The sequence below is a fragment of the Myotis davidii genome, unplaced genomic scaffold (genome assembly GCF_000327345.1).
Source record: "Myotis davidii unplaced genomic scaffold, ASM32734v1 scaffold523, whole genome shotgun sequence".
NCBI classification, from domain to species: Eukaryota; Metazoa; Chordata; class Mammalia; order Chiroptera; family Vespertilionidae; genus Myotis; species Myotis davidii.
In genome coordinates, this window is record NW_006295054.1 from 1,883,650 (window position 1) to 1,900,959 (window position 17,310).

Below are 17,310 nucleotides of genomic sequence, written 5' to 3' on the forward strand. Positions count from 1 at the left end.
GCGGTGCAGTTAAAGCCTGTGTTTTGCACTGTGTAAAAACCCTGGATCTACGCTGGTTTACAAACTAAAATCCTAACTTGTTTTGCAGCCTCTGTGAGGTTTGATCAGAATGATTAAATAATGTGGTTTTTAAGGAACAATGAAAACCTCCCAGATCGAGGCCGCACAGCACAGCTAATGTGTTTCTTCTAGATGGAGTCTCAGAAGAGGGTTTCGGTTTACATGTAACTCTGTCCCGAAGACCATGCAGCAAGTTTGCTTTATACAAGTCCAAGTGACAGTTGTGATATTTTTTGCCCTTTGGAAAATGGTGCGGATTTTGTTTTTGAATAGGCTTTCCGTAGTTGAGATGCTCATTTTAAAATCATCTGATTTGCAGGGCTTTCTCTCTCAGAGAGTTGCTTTCTCTGACTTTTGAAATGCAGTGAAACCCTTTTAGAAAACAACCTTCTCTTCCACAGAGTTTAGTTAGATGCATCCGGACCACATCATGGCCCCTGAAACGTAACAACTGTGCAGAGAAAGCCTGGTGTGCTAGCCTTTAAGGCAGTGAGTGGTTCTCAACCTTCTGGCCCTTTAAATACAGTTCCTCAGGTTGTGACCCAACCATAAAATTATTTTCGTTGCTACTTCATAACTGTAATGTTGTTATTGTTATGAGTCGTAATGTAAATATCTGATATGCAGGATGGTCGTAGGCGACCCCTGTGAAAGGGTCGTTCGACTGCCAAAGGGGTCGCGACCCACAGGTTGAGAACCGCTGCTTTAAGGTCAATAGCCCCCTCCCCTCAACTCCACCTCTCATCGCCAAGCCCACTAGGAAGGATTTCTATCGTCCATGTCTGTGTAATTTACTATTGGGTAAGTTATGCTCCCAAATACCAAATCAGACGCTGCTTCTGTATTAGACAATTTTGTACTTGTGTAACTCACTATGTACCAGCCAAAGGGTTTCTTAAAAGCTTCATTCTAAAGGCGACAGGTGGGTGTAATGGAATATTTCCATTGACCGAACCTTCTGTGAGATTGGACTAACCTGAAGGAAAACTTTCCCTTTAAGAGTTCCATCTCCTTAGGAGGGAAGGAACATTTCTCACGCACCTCATTTAGGGCAGGCACTTCACTCCTCACAGGAGGCATTATCTCCATTTCACGTATGAAACCAAATGGGGGTTTTCAGGGACCTGCCCAAAGTCCTAAAGCTAAAATGTCAGAGCAGGGGTTTGAGTCCAAAATTTCCAAAGAGGAGTCTGTGTTTCGGTTAAGATACTGCCCCCTCTCTCTGAGAGAACACCCAGAAAGAGGGTGTGGTTCACTGGGCACTCCAGGCTCTCACTTATCTCATTCCTGCCCGTATGACTGAAGTTAAGACAACACCACTAACCCCTGACCATAAGCGATTCCTCCGTGGAGCGACTGGGAAGTAGGAAATGGTGATTCAGAGTGCCCAGTCCCAGGGTTATAGACAAAGGCTCCGCCAGGTTTCCTTCTGTTCTGGGAAATTAGCTGAATCTGTGATGACTTTAGTTAATTAAATTATCTCCTTGTGGTAGCAAATGCCTGTGGGAAGGTTGAAGCCCTGCTGGGAGGTAGGAGCCCAGTCCTTGGAGCCCAACAGAACTGGGTTCAAATCCCAGATCTGCCATTTACCAGCTTTGTGTGTGTGCCCTTGAGTTGTTTACCTCCCCTATCTAAAACTTAGTTGCTCATCTGCAAAATAAGAGAAAAAGTAATACCTACCTTGTAAGATTCTTGTAAGGATTAAAATAACATGTGAATGAATGCCGAAACGGTTTGGCTCAGTGGATAGAGCGTCGGCCTGCGGACTGCAAGGTCCCAGGTTCAATTCCGGTCACTTAGCCCTTTGGCTGGGGTATTTTAAATGCTAAATCATTGTGAACTAGCATTATAATTATACAGAGTTTGGGTTAATGCATGGGACCTGTTGGATACTAATGACAGGCCAGGGAGTTATTTAGTGAGAAATCTTGTGGCTTATTTTGTATCTATCTATCTATCTATCTATCTGTCATCTATCATCTATCTATCATCTGTGTCAATCTATTTTTACCAGGCAAATTGAAACGAGAAAGAGGAGATTCTCATTTGGCAGTGTAGACAGTGATAACAGGTACTTTTAGTATCATTGTATTAAGTATCTACTGGCTGCTACCCCAGGTAACAAAAGTAAAATGCAAAACAAGTTATTCTAGCTCAGGTTACCTACATTTTTGTGTTCAGATAGCCTTGGGATGATTCTCATACACAGAAGTATGTACTAAGTGTTCTTTATCCTGTTTTTATAGAAGGTGTATGTGATTTGTGTGTATGTGTGATGTGTGTGTGTGATGTGTGTGTGTTGGTGCATATTACTTAGCATCGTTTGCCATTTTTAGAAATTGACAGCTTTCAAATCAAACAATTCCTGGATCCTTTATACTTAGCAGTCTTTTATTTTTCCCAGCTCATTTCTCTTGTGATGCATCCTTTCTAATAAAAGAGTAATATGCAAATTGACCATCTAGGAAAAATTAGAAAATTTAAAATTTTGACTCGAAGGGAAAAAATAACCATGATATCAGAAAATATTTATGAAGTAAAGCAATAAAACAAACTCTGAAAATAGAAAATATATTAATGCCATATCTGTGTTGAGTGGAGAGTTAATGTACATATTTATTATTATTTTAATATCCATAGTTTTCAATTCTAATATCCATAGTTTCCAAATACTGATACTTTCTTCCAGTTATTTTTCCCTCTGCTATAAGTGAACTGATTGACAGGTGATTGTTTTTTGGCAAGGAATAGGAAATTAACTCTAGAAATATGCAAATGTTTTTTAAAAATCAGAATCCTATGTCTTATTTATGTTTAGACTTGTTTTTGACTAGCAATGTAGAAGTGCCTTGTAAATTATAAAGCAATACACTAATATTAAATTTTGTGACTTTAGTGACATGGAAAGGAAATCATCGCTTAAGAAACATTAATTTTCTAAAATACTTTATGTATTGTGGATATGTGCGAGTCATTTTTTATTATGGCTGGAAATAAAAGAAAATCACTCCAGGGGAGTCTTTTGTGTTCAGGGTTGTATCTGTTGACATCATATAATGAAGGGGGAAAAAAAAGAATCAAAAAGGGAGAAGATGAACCTAAAAAAAGAAAGAGATGGTTAAAACAGTTCTTAAAATCACCTCTGCAAGTCGGACATGCACACTTCACACGTGTGCCTTGGTGAGCCCCGGTGCATGGTGTTAGGTAGGAAACCATTTGACTTCCTTTTTCATTTTGCAGAAAGCAGAAGCCACTGGAGAAAAACGGCCACGAGGCCGACCTAGGAAATGGGTGAGTAATAAGAAACAATTTCTACTTTTGTCTTCTAATGAAAAGTTTCTGTTTATTTAAATGAAGGTTACTTTTACTTTTTCAGTGTCATGCATGTCTAGCTTCAGGTGCCACGAATCTTTGAAAGGGTTAAGGCGAGCGAAAGATTATCACCACTCTCACCACTCCTCACCATTAGGCTCCAGGAGCTGACTCAGAACACTTTTTCCCCCCCCTGGGAGTGACTCCTTTTTCTATCTCTTATCAACATGAAAAGAGTCTCCCCTCTTCCTTCAAGTCGGTAACAATGAGATGACTTGTTCAGTGGGTTGCGTAACTAAGGTTAAAGGGTATTATGAAACTTCAGAAGTGGATTACAAATGGTGATAAAGTTCAGATGAAATGTGCTTGAGATAACTTTTTAACGTTTTCTTTCTCTTTTGTTTCCTTTGTGGCTTTGCTCTAGACACATCTCATTTTCTAGGTGGCTTGTGCGTGTTTTTTCCATGTTGGCTTTGTTAGAAAGCCAAGTTTTAATTTCCAGTTTTTCTTGCTTCCCTTAGTCATTCTTCCATCCCGATGTTATCCACAGTGGCTTCCATGCGTGTGCTCTTGACCCTGTAGGCGCACACATCTATGTGAGGCCCGACACTGGGTGATCACGAAAGAGCTTCGCTCATTTTACCACTTGAACCTCCTCCCGTTTGCTGCTATGCTGCCGTGTTCCTCTGTCTTTCCCGTGGACAGAAGAGAAAAGTCTTAAAAATGAATAAAACCGTTTCTCAAGAAAGAGAAAGGCATCCCCTCTACATGGTATTGTCACTGATGGGGTCTTCGCCTTTCCTTTTCTCTGTTCCTTGGCTTGTGCTTCACAGTGTTTCTCTGCTGCTGTGCTGGATTCTGTTTTCCTGTTAGTTTTGCCATTTCTTCCTCTAAAGTTCTGCGTCACGTTCTATTTATACCTGGGTATTGCTTTTCACTTAACTTATTCATCTTGTATTTTTTTTTTCCCCTCTGCTCAACATGTGTTGGGATTAGATTTCTTAGAACAAGGAAATGGGGTTGATCTTTAGATTAAACACATCTCAGTGTTGCAGCGTAACCTTAAAGTAAGAGCATTTCATTCAAACTCCTGGTCAATAAATGAATTCTCGCCAAACCCATCCACCAGGTGGTGATCATCTAGTGTTCGATTACCTTGAATGTTAGTGAACTCACCACCTCTTAAGGCTGCTTTTTCTTTCCTGGGAAGCTCAGAACATTAGAGAATTCTTCCATCTGACTCCCTCTAGCTCAGTGGTTCTCAACCTTCCTAATGCTGCGACCCTTTAATATAGTTCATGTTGTGGTGACCCCCAATTTCATTGTTACAAATTGAACATAATTAAAGCATAGTGACTAATCACAAAAACAATATGTAATTATATATGTGTTTTCTGATGGTCTTAGGCGACGCCCCTGTGAAAGGGTCGTTCGACCCCAAAGGGGTCGCGACCCACAGGTTGAGAACCACTGCCTAGCTTCTGCTAATTGTCCCTAGGCCTCTCTTCTGGGAATACACAGAGTAATTGTTTTCATTTTCACTCATGATAGCCCTTCCAATATTTGAAGACAATGTACATACACCCTTTTTCTCTTTTCTGGTTTGAATATCTCCAGTCCTTTCATTTACCCCCCCCCCCATAAATGAACATTCTTGTTACTCTCTTCTAAGTATGTTTGATTTTTAATCTTTCGAAATATACCACCCAGAATTAAGTGTCCGGGCTCTACAACCATTGGTTTACCACCTCTCTTGTACATAGAATTCTAGCTACCTATTATACCTTAATCAACCACCCCCAAACTTAATAATGTAAAAAGAAAAGCCATTTTATTATGCTCATGAGTTCTCTGGGTCAGGAGTATGGGCTGGGCACAGCAGAGAGGCTTGTCTCTGCTGCATGATGTCTCAGGCCTCAGCTGGGAGGGCTCGAGCAGCAGGGGTGATGCCAGTGCTTGGAGCCTGGCATCTGGAGGCTTCCTCCCTCACAGTCTGGTGCTTTCATGGGATTTGCTGAAAGTCTGGGTGCAATTGAGAATGACTGGAGCACCCACACGTGCCCTACCAGCCTTCTGACATGCACCGAGGCCTGGTGGAGGGAGTGTTCTGACCAGTCAGGAGGAAGCTGCAAAGCCTTTTTTGACTGACTCAGACGTCAAAAAGTGCTACTGGCATTCTACCCTCATGAGTGCTCTGTTAACTAAGGTGGTATTGGCATGCATATTGAATATAGATCTGCCATTTTCAAGCATCAGAACTTTGAAAGGATATCCTATCCCACTGAACTAATCAATAAGACAGACCTGTATAAACTTCCTAATAGGCAACATAATAGAAAATAGGCTCTTTGAAGTCATGAGATTAATGCAGTGAAATAAATTATAAGCAAACACAATGGAAGTTGGCCAGCACAACAGCTGTCAAGCCCCTCCAGCTTTATTGATATATAATTGATATGTAGCATTGTATAAGTTTAGGGAATACAACATAGTGATCAGATACATTTTATACATATTGCCAAATGATTAGCACAGTAACATTAGTTAATACCTCCATCACCTCACATAATTACCATTTCTCTTTTTGTGGTGGGAACATTTAAGTGCATAAAACAGTATTATTGACTTTAATCACCATGCTAGATCCCCAGAACTTATTCTATAACTAATTTATACCTTTTGACCAAATCTTCTCATTTGCCCCACCTACCAGCCCTTGGCAACCACTGTGCTACTCTCTGTTTCTAGAAGTTTAGCTTTTCTAGATTCCACATATAAATTATATCATACCATATTTGTCTTCCTCTGTGTGACTTATTTCACTTAGCACAATGCCCTTCAGCTCTACGCACCAAAATGGCAGGATTTCCTTCTTTCTTGTGGCTAAGATAGTTAGATGATAGATAGATATATAGATAGATATAGATATAGATATAGATATAGATATAGATATAGATGTATACACCCCACATATCCCACAGCTCCTTTATGCATTCATCCATAGATGGACACTTAGGCTGTTTCCATATCTTGCCTCTTAACTGGTCTTTCTACCTTTCATCTCCCCTACCTATGGGCTATCCTATACTGTTTTCCCATTGATCTCCATAGGTTACAGTCATGTCACTGCTCTTCTCAGAATCTTTCTGTGGTTCCATAGCTGCCCACTGAGTTAATGACAGCCTGCCTTGGCACTTTGAGATCTCTACAGTTTACCCCTCCTATCTTTACAGCTTTATTTCCTACTACTCATCTCCACACAACTGATGTTTCAGCCAAGCTGGAATAAAATATGGATTTATTAAATGAATTCTTGCTCATTTGGGGGAGATCTGGATTGCAGGCAGCTGACCTTCTGCTGGATAAGAAGCCCATGTGAGGCATCCACCACAGAAACTCTTGCCTTTCTGAGAATCATTGGGTCGTCCTCATTGATTCTCATGGTTTCTCATTTTTTCTGGCTGTCAGAATGGAAAATGTTATGTAGGGAATTTTTATATGCCCCTGACTTGTTCCCCAAAGAAGAGGTGTTCTACTCAGAAGAGGAAATAAAAGGAAATGGTGTATTTTTTCTAGACAGCGTGTTTCCTCTTTGCTTGTATATATTCTGTTGGGTTGAGTATGCAGCCAATCAGAGCAATGCATCCAGTTTAATGACATTCTTCACTGGAAAGCTTGTACCAAGGAAATAAATTATTGCATTTTCCATAGGAAATGGGTTTGTACTTCATAGTAAGTTCAATGCTTTCCAACAATGTCATTCACTGATTTCCTTGTATTAGAGATATATTTTTCAATTGACTGGATTTACTAAGTACATGGTCCAAAAGCCAAGTTGCTCCCCTGTTTTCTTTTGGGTGGTTTGTTTTGTTTTAAAGTTCTTTTGCTTTAAAAAAGATGTCTTGTAAATCTTATAGTGTGGTGTAACAGGCCTGGAAAAACATGCCTACAGTGTAACCCTCTCATCTGATGTGATTGGGATCTGTATTTGGTAGGTTATTCAAAGGTTGATTAACCAAAAGTGTGTACTAGTAGATGTAGGAGAGAAAGTTGTGTGAAGGAAGGAGAGAGAAGTACAACCTAACTTTTCTCCTGCTCTTAATTGTTGGGAACTCAGGATCTGGATTCAGATGGCTTGGGTTCAAATTCTAGACTATCACTTGACTAGTTAGAATCTTGAGCAAATTACATGCCCTTTTAAAGGTCCAGTTTCCTCATCCTTAAAAAAAGTGGTAAGAGCAGTGCATTTCTCAGAGTTGTTTAGAGGATTAGATAAGATATGCTTGCAAAAGAAAAAAAAAAGGCTTAATAACAGGCAAGGCACATGCCAAGTGCTCAATAAATGTTAGAAATTATGCTTACTTTTACCATACACTTTTATGTAGATATCACTCCAAGCCTAAATTCTAATTACTTGTAGCTACCAGTAGTTACACATGGAGTAAAGTAATAATAGCTGTGCATCAAATTAACCAAGTGCCTTGGTGGTATCATATGTCTTCAATACATGCTGAACATCATCAAGTTTAAGAATTGCTACTAATACTAAAGTACATGGTAAGTCTATTTACAGTTAAGGGGAACATTTTAAATTATGGTATATAAGCCTTCTAATTATAGAGCTTTGGTGTCTTGTGTTGTTGATCAATTTAAAAAGTAGTATCCCTGCTGTTTGCCTCACAATGCGAGATGTTCTGGTTTCTCACAACCTGTATTGAGTTCCGTTAGTCCTCTTGCCAATTGAATCTATGCATTTAGTATTTGCATTTCTCAATGTTTGCCTAGGAAAGGATCTCCTCACCTATCTGAGTTAGTGATGGAAATATTTGGAAAAAGTTTTAGACAGTGAAGCTTAAGGCTCGAGGATACAACAGAATAAATAATAAACATGTTAACCTCATATATGAAATGCTCCATCCAGATGTTGTTTATTGAAGCAACAGGTACTTTTGGGGGAAAAGAAGCAAGGACAAAATAATAAAGAATAAACCAATGAGAAAAAGATGTGTTTTGTTTTCAGAATATCTTTTTGAGAAAGGAAACTAATAACAAAAGGGAAATATTCTCCAATATGAATGAATGGTTTTTAAAGAAAAAAAATCATTCTAAATATACTGAGATTGACTTAGACATTGATCCAAGGACCAGATGCTGAAGTTTAACTTGATTGGTCACTAGGAACTTACTAACAGACCCCAGCTGTTTTCTGGGGCTGCTGATTCTTTTTATTTGCTAATGGGGTGTGTGAGCTAGTATGTCGATTTAAAAATATGCATCCTAGTTCATCTCTTTCTGGGGACAGTTGTCTTTATTAAAGAGCTTGTGATACACAGGAAAGTGATGTAATTTCATTTGTCAGTCAAACATGAGGATTCTAGATAGCGCAATAAGGGCTTTTTGTTTTTCCAAGTTTGTGGAAATCTAGAAATGTAAGTGATGATTTAAAAATCAAGTAAGGGGACTGAATAAGAATTCAAACCTACTAAACTAGACTGATTGAAACTCTGGATTTCTTCTAAAGATCCCAACCATTAATGTTTTGAGGAACCTGGAAATCTAATGTTGAAGTTAAAACCTTAGGTCTTCCTTTACATTACTTTTTTCCTCTAGATGTTTGTTACTTTAAATAAAACAACTTTTAGCCATTTGTAATTTAACACTTGCCTTGTTTAAAATGAAGTATAACTTGGATGTTTAGAAAGGAATATCCAATAATGCATACTGCAGATAATTATAACTTCTCACTGGAGTCAGAAGGAAAGAAATGACTCTCCAAACATCAAAAACTGTCTGCTAATGGAGTTTTTGAAGGCGAAGTCATTTCCCCTTAGAAATGTGTAATAATAACATGCTTTAAAAGAGGGAGATGGTTCCTCTGAAGCACATTTTGGTATATGCTCAGCAAATAAAATATACATTTTCTGATGTATATAACGTGCTCAAAATTAGTGAGTGATATTTTCTGAAATTATCTCCTCCTTTGCAATATTTTGTGATAAAATGGGATACTTTGCAGAACAGAACTCTGTGGGAGAAAAGTGACCTGTTTATTTTGCTTTTTAACAGCATACTGTAAAAGTCACTAAAATGATTATTTAAAATTGGAGGATTAAATGTGAAGACACTAATAAATCATACTCAGAAGGCAAGAATTGGATTTGATCCTTAACATTTTGTCTCGAGATTAATCTCTTTTTTGTTTGTTTAAATATTGAAGTGCTGTTCTTAATTATTCTGTTAAAAGAAGTCTTAAACAAAGAAATGGATAACCTGCCCTATTTGGTCACCCAGTGGTGTTTGGCACGGCCAATTCCTACCAGATCCTTCAAATTATAAAAACATTGGCCTTGGGGTCGACTGCTTAAGTGACCACGCCACAGTACCACCATAGCCATGTGGTCTAACTAAACTGTGATCAATGAAGAACATATTTACCCCCACGGTGGTTGAATGGCAAATTCTAGAGAGGAGGTGGTTCAGATAAATGTCCCGTTTCTCCACAAAAACATAATCAGATCGATAGAATCCAGGCCCAGAGAGTTATCTCAATTCCATTCTAATTACATGACAAGTATCATGGAATTCAATGACCATTTTATATGACAATAAGTGGGTTTAAGACTTTATACTACCATACACAGATTTACCTATGCTTACCCAAATCCGAGTATTCACGGTAAATGTTTCTAAAAGATTGTATACCATCATGTTTTATATAAATAAAGTTAATATGTTATATACTAGTGTGTGTGTATATATATATTTATTTAACTAGGCAAGATAGGTAAAACTATTACTCCATATTTAAGAGAACGCTTGTTCTTTTTTTAAGAGTGGAGTCTGCTTTGAAGTTTTTTTATTCTAAACTCATCAATATTTGACACAACCATTTTTTGGCAAAATTTCAATCCCATGGGATTTCATCAAGCCAGTCTGTACTCTGGACTGAAATAAGGACCTCTGCGTTTGAATGAGCTGAGTGCCTCTGGGCAGCCTGCTTAATGTACCCATGCTTTTTCTCCTGTTTAGGTGTCTGCCACAAATGTTCTATCAGTAACTAATGGCTATCAAGCATTTAGGGTTGTAAACCACAGACACCTTTCTTACGACAACCAGCTCTATTATCCAGGGACTAATTATTGAGTTTGTAGATGATCCAGCCTCCTGTCCCCTTCTTTGTGTTGTTTTCCCTGCTCCCACCTGCTGCCTGCCCTTTGGCCATTTCACTGTTCATTAGCGCCTCCACCAGCTGGGGGCAGGGCCAGGAGTGGGATGTCAACTCTGGTAAAAGTTTTGGGGGAAAGAGGCTGGGAGTCATGGCGAACGTAAGGTTTTCAGATTATCTGTCAATTTGATACATCCAGGCTCCCCCCAGACCCTGTCCTCTGGAGGAATTCAGTGCAGCTAGGACACCGAAATGTGACTTTCATTCATTATTTATTCATATAATAAGCATGATTTTGAAAGATAAGACATCTTTTTCAGGATGCTGTAGGAAGCAACATCCCGGTATTGATGAGTGGCTACAGAATAGGTGTGGTTTCGCAAGTCCTCACCCCCTGTTCCAACCCAGAAAAATCACACCAAGTTTACTCTTACATTAGAGCCGGGTGGTGGAAGGATAGTTGTTTAAATTCGGGCAGAGGAAGGTTGCCTTATGATGCTGAAACAGTCCTGTTTGAGTGTTAAAAGATCATATAACTAACTCTAGCTGTGTGACCCAGGGGAGCCCATGTGTATCACTTTGTGCTGTGGTTTCATTACATTAACCCTGAAAATTCACTTTGAGTGTCTCCTTGGGCTCAGTATTGTGCAAGAAGGCTCAGCATGTAAGACGGACACCGCAGATGGAGAAGAAACTGAACCCTTTTGTGTTGCTGGCTTGTTTGCTTCTCTCTTGCTCTAATTGTGAGACCCTTTATTTCTGTGATTGTCCATTTGTCTAAAGGTGTTGCTAAACTCTTCTGACAGTATTATGGATCAAGCCCTGCCGTAGGTCCTGGGGGTAGGTCCTGGAGGCGCAGAGCCAATAGGCTGCCTTTGGGGCGCTTACAGTCTTGGGATCTGACAAGGAAAATCCGATACCAGCCCATGAGATTACTGCTCTGTGCTTTGGATGTTGTGAAGCTAAATTAAATTCCATTTTTCAAGTATTTTTGAACTCCTTAGAATTTAACAGTCCCTTCATGGAAGTGATGATGTTGCTTTCCAAATATTAGCAACACTATCATTATTTGAATTTAGCTATATATAGTATAATTCATGAATTTGTTGTGCTAGGGAGCCTGAGGTTACATTCTCTCATTATCACTATACAGATTTGATTTATCGAAATTATGGCCAAATTTTTACCTGATTAAGAAAAGCTATAAAAGATAGGTATTTCAAGCAAAAGAGAGAGAGACTCATAGATAGAGACCAGACAGACAGCTCTGGTGGTGGGGGGTGGGAGGGAGGGAATGGGGGTGTTGGGGAAGCGATTGAGCAAAAAAGAAAAAAAAAGAGAGAGCCAGAAACTCATGGACATATTCAACTGCAGTGATGGCGGGGGTGGAGGTGGAAGAGGTACATGTCCGATGTTAAAGTGTCAGCTCCAAAGAGGAGGTGACTTGGAATCAGAAACATCAGGATAATTCTATTGAGCCACCACCTCAACATATGTTAATCTTATTTTTTCTCCTTGTTCATACGGCATATAATTCATGTGTATCAAATAACTTTAAAATCACTAGGTGTTAAAGCAACTAATTATATACTGCACTATTTCTGAAGAGTGCCCTTGGTATTGCAAATGAGCTCTTGGAAAGCAGAAAGCGTATCATTTCTGTTTTTCCTTGGCACCTATAGGACATAGGAGGGAATTCAGCAAAGCGAGTATGACCTCAGACTGCCTGGGTTTAGTTATCAGCTTATCAAGGCAACTTGCTTATTGTCACCAGCTCCAGTCTCCCTGTGTGTAAAACAAAGGGTAATAATAGTTTTCATTTCATAGGATTATGTTGTAAGAACTAAATGACAAGTCATCAAAAAACTTTATTCAACATGTAGCAGGCACTCCATAGATCATAGTTGTTGATGTTAGTACAGTTCCAGGCTCGTAGCAGGATTTAATAAATGTTTGGCGAATGGAATAGTATTGCAGCAGTGTGTGTAAAGTGAGGTCTTTGCATTTTTGTTTTCTGGTAGTGAACGTGGACTTGAATGGCCTTCTTTGGCTTTTATTTTTAATGGGACGATTTGTATTTTTAAAGATGCCACACAAGGGTTAAAAGCACAACCTGTGGGCATCAAAGCCGTGTTTGTAGTAATTTTGAATTCCAGCTTATGACTTTCCACTTCAGAAGTAAGCTGTGAGCCACTATCACCCAGGCCCAATACTGACTTTGAATGCCTTGCCCTATATCCGTGTTTCCATTCCCTCACTCCTGGAAATAGCATTCTGCTTTCCAAAATAGACTGCAGTGCTGCACCTTAAAGGGATTTTTGTCACAGCTTTGGCTCATCGGAGAAACAGAAGAGAGAGAGCCTTGTAGGCATAAAATAATTTTCTCAGATAGTTTCTAATTTTTTTTTTCTACAAGAACACATTTTAATTGCCTGTCTTCCATTTCCTTTACTCCTAATTTTAGTCCTAACATGGAAATAAAGAAAGGAGGAAAATCAGCTAATAACGGTTACTTCTTTGACTTCTTTCAAGGGCATCCTGAAACCCTTCGAGTGACGCAAAAAGCGGCGGGGTTCACAAGTAAGGATTCATGGAGGGGAAAATCCAATATCCGAGGTTGACGTCACTGCAGGAATAAGGACCTCACAGTCAGAATAACATAGGTAGCAATATCGCATAACTCAGAAGTTAAAACATTAACATTACCAATAAAGGAAGTGCAGACCTGCCAAGTTTCCAGACAATCCAAATATTTTCGGTCTTGAGGGAGCACCCTGTTACAGGAAGCTCCAAAGCACAGGGAGTGAGAGAATTACAGTCTGGAAGACCAGGGAGTCCTTAGATGATAGCTGATAATGTTCTATGAAGTTTGGCAGTCCTTTATCGTTTCCTGTTCCAATTGATTCTGATGTCAGAAAGGACATTTTTCAGAAGCTGATCCTGGAGTAGAATTTCCTTGTTACAGAGTCTCAGGCCTTCCATTCTCTTTCCTACTCTTCCTCTCTCATGTGGTCCAGTGGTCAGGTTCTCTAGATTCCTGTTGGGAGCTGATGAAGCTCCTGCAGGTCCGGGCCCGCTCTCGGTGGATAGATGTGCGGTGCAGTTGGACTGTATGAGCACGGCCATCTCTGTGGCTCCCTGTTCTCTTGAGAGATTGGCATGCAGCAAGCAGTGCTGTTTGTGACACTGGGCATGTGCCCCCTGAGTTTAAAAGGGTTAAAAGCACCACCTGTGGGCATCAGGTTCTGTAATAACCCATCCTGTACAACGTTACCAACAACATTTTAACTTTCTTGTGCTCATAGTATATTTTTAATTTGTTTTAGGAGCAAATAAAGTTTGGTTTTGTACAGGCTTCATCCTTCTTTCTTATCTTTGGACCATGTATTTCCTATATGTAAGGATGCAAATGACCTCATTCCTATTCCTAATTCTCCTCCTCATAACTCCTTTCAGAGCAGTGGTACAGGGTTTAATGACGTGTGGCTGGGGTGGCCATGTAGAGTGCTCCTTTCCAGGCCGTCAAACCAAAGCAGTGGTGGGCTGTGTGTTTTTATTTAGTCCTGTTCTTCCGGGGACAGCCGGCTTCTTTGGTGGACATTGACATTTATCAGTGAACCAGCCAGGCTTGTGATTTTGTGCATTGCTTTGCCTCCTGCTGAGACCATTGATGAGCTACATAAAGTCATTTAAAAATACATAGTTTTAATCTTTTGCTGTGAACTCACTAAGCTTAGTGGTTATCAATTGGGTATCTTTTTCAATAGTTAGCACTTGCAGGAACAAAACAAAATCTTTCATTGTTGAACCCTCGTAAGGGTTCCTTAGTGTTTACAGGGACTGATTCATGCCATACTGCCTTGTACCACATAGTGTCCTGCCGTGATACAGCAAGTGGACTTATGCACGTTATGGGATTAATCAGATGCTCAATGTGTAGGGCTCGTATACTGTGACAGGGCTTGGCCATACATGGTCACAGTATAAAGAATTCCCTTGTGACATTTTTTTTTTGCCAAAAAAAGAGTTTTCTGCCCAGGATCCTTATAATGTGGTATGCATTCAGCATTACTATTTATGATTCTTTTAAGATAGTTAGATGCCCCCACCCCCATTTGGGAAGCTGACATTTCATATCCATAGGAAAATACAACTTTTAAAATTTGTGTGAGAAAGTAGGTGTCATATTTTATGGTTTTATTATTTTTCGAGTATGAGAAAATATTTGGACTTACTTACTTACAGTCCTGAAATTATCTTTGGTAGGAAAAGCTGCTTATATAAAAATACCCTTAAATATCATAGAGAAGTCTCCTATGCGTCTAGAAAGGAGGTTTCATGAGTACCCTAGGTAATGGTGTGGCAGGGGGGTCTTAATACGTTCAAACTGAATTTCTCCTTATATGGCTTTCAGGCCATTTCCTCTTGTCTTAGTCTTAATGGTGACAGAGAACATCTGGTATGTCCTTCTTCAAAATAAATCTCCCTCCTTGGGGCAAAGTGTACACACTTTAGGTCCTAACAGATCTGGGTTTGAGTCTGGGCCTTGTCACTTACCAGCCTTAGGCCATTATTACCTCTCTGAGCCCAAGTTTCTTCTTTTGTAAAATGAGGCGGATAATTTCTCCCTTACAGTTTTAGCTGCTGTGTCCAGTTCGTAGGAACTACTCAAAATATGGCACCTTGTATCATTATTGCTGAAATCTGTGAGAATTTATTAAGTCAGCTTTTCCGTAATAACATTCCCAGACCTTTCTGGCTGCGTCCTGTTTTTCAAATCCACTAAAAATGGCTCTGAATGAGATTTCAGATGGCCTGGTAGATGGAACACGAGGTTTACCGTGAAAGGCTCATATGACTTGCTTTCTGACTTCATGAATTTCTTCTGTATGACTTTGGACAAGTCTCTTAACATCCTTGAGCCTGTTTGCACGTGTGTGAGATGGGGGTAATAATTATCATCCCTTCGGTGCCTTTCTTTCCGGGTTGTAGGGAGGAGACCATAAAAAAGGAATTTGTAAGTCAGGAAGCGCCATGCAATCATAAGGTGATAGCAATAAATACAATCAGCAATTAAAATGTAATACTTTACAGTGGGGTTGATGGAATTGGTCTTGCTATTTATATGACTTCTAAAACATTGGTCACCATCTTCAGCCTCACCCTGGTCCTACATGGCAGTTATGAGGCATTTGCTCTCTTTTTAAATATGTATTAACCCCCCCACACACCCCCCAGGGCTTCACCACACTTATGCCTGCATATAAGTTCTTTGGTTAATTTCTTCTCACCCCCCACATACACCCTTTTTCATCTGCTTATATGGTTGGAAGGCTGAAACTGACCACTTTCAGATGTATGACTGACACATGTTTATACAGTTCCAACATTAAAGGTATCGAGTTTGTGTGTGGAGAGTGGGTCAAAAACAGAATTGAGTGAGGTTAAGAGAGGGCCTTGTGGTCTAAGTGGGAACAAAGCGGCGAAAGAGACCGGGGAGAGGTAGGGTGAGCAAAGAGGTCTCCAGTGATGGACACTAACGGAGAGGATTGTGGGCCTGTGTTCCCCAATATAGTCACTGCCACGTTCCAAACAGAAGCATGGCATGGTCAGAACCTCTGAATGAGAAGGGAACTTTGGGACGTTGGGGATTACTTAGAGTGGAAGTGACCTCGGAGGTTGCCATGATCCCAGGCCGGAGAGGACAATGCCCGTGTCTGCACTCTAGTCGGGAAGGTCAGGCAGCCAACCGATCTGTGGGGAAGTGAGGTTGCAGCACTGGAGAAACCAGTACCAGTGGGAAAGTTGAGTGTCCTAGCCGTGTGAGCTGAACCATGGGGACTGCTCACAAATGCTAAAACTGGGCGAAGGAGGAAAAAGTACAGGGATGTAGTCATGTTTAAAAGAATCTTTATATGTGCCGTTGGGTTTAGTTTTAAATCTGTTGAATATAGTGACAGTTTGTAGAAGCAGGAAGCTTTTCCCCGTATTTGTACTGTATATTTTGTTGCCTCAATCCAGTTTGGTTTCATGTTTAATTGTGGGGCGGAAAGTACCTCAGTTTGAGTAGTGGAGAGTGGAACTTGATTAAATATCCCTGTCGTTCACTTTCTATGCTTCAGTATTCTAAAAAAAAAAGCTAGCCACAGTTATCCAACTCCCCATTTGGGATTTGTAGATGCTGCTTTCCTGGGGCCCGTTCCTCCTGTGACCTTAGCATGTCATCGGTGTTGGCCTCCTAAGTCAGTGACTCTGAGTGGGCAGAGTGGTAGTGTGATGTCATGTCTGGGGCATGAGCCTGTACCCTCACCACACATGGGTCCCACCCTTCCCGGCCTAGGCAGCTCAATACACAGTGCTTGGCCCATGGAGGGTGCTCAATAAATTTAGTTGTTTTTCCTGTCGCCCTCTCTGGATTTCAAATAGGAATATCCAAATCTGAGAGCACCGCCCTAGGATTAGGTTCCCCAATTAAAATCCGCAGTGAAAGCTGAGGCAGATGTGTGGGGAAGCATTTCCAGGCTCTCGGTGGTGTAGGAAAGATGATTGCCCTGGGTTTACAGCTAGGCTTCCGTGCTCATGAATCGTAATATCTCTTCGGGGATGAATGAGTTTAACTTAATGCAACACAGACCAACTGTGTGTAATATTGTGACGTTTGAAAGTATTCAGTATCAGAAGTAGCTGCTGGGAGTATATATTTTGAGGTACTTTGTGTTCTACCAAGGTTGTTTGGGTTTTATTGACCTTTCCCCCCAACCCTCCATCCCCCC

The 17,310-nt window shown here is 40.2% G+C and overlaps 1 long non-coding RNA gene across 3 annotated transcripts in view; it reads left to right on the forward strand.

Moving 5' to 3' along the window:
* LOC102775163 overlaps positions 1-17,310 on the forward strand; it is a 136,989-nt gene that overhangs the window by 8,019 nt on the left and 111,660 nt on the right. For all 3 annotated transcript variants that reach the window (XR_001514902.1, XR_001514904.1, XR_001514903.1), the window contains exon 2: positions 3,301-3,351. This is a non-coding gene — a long non-coding RNA (uncharacterized LOC102775163). The remainder of the gene's footprint in view (positions 1-3,300; positions 3,352-17,310) is intronic.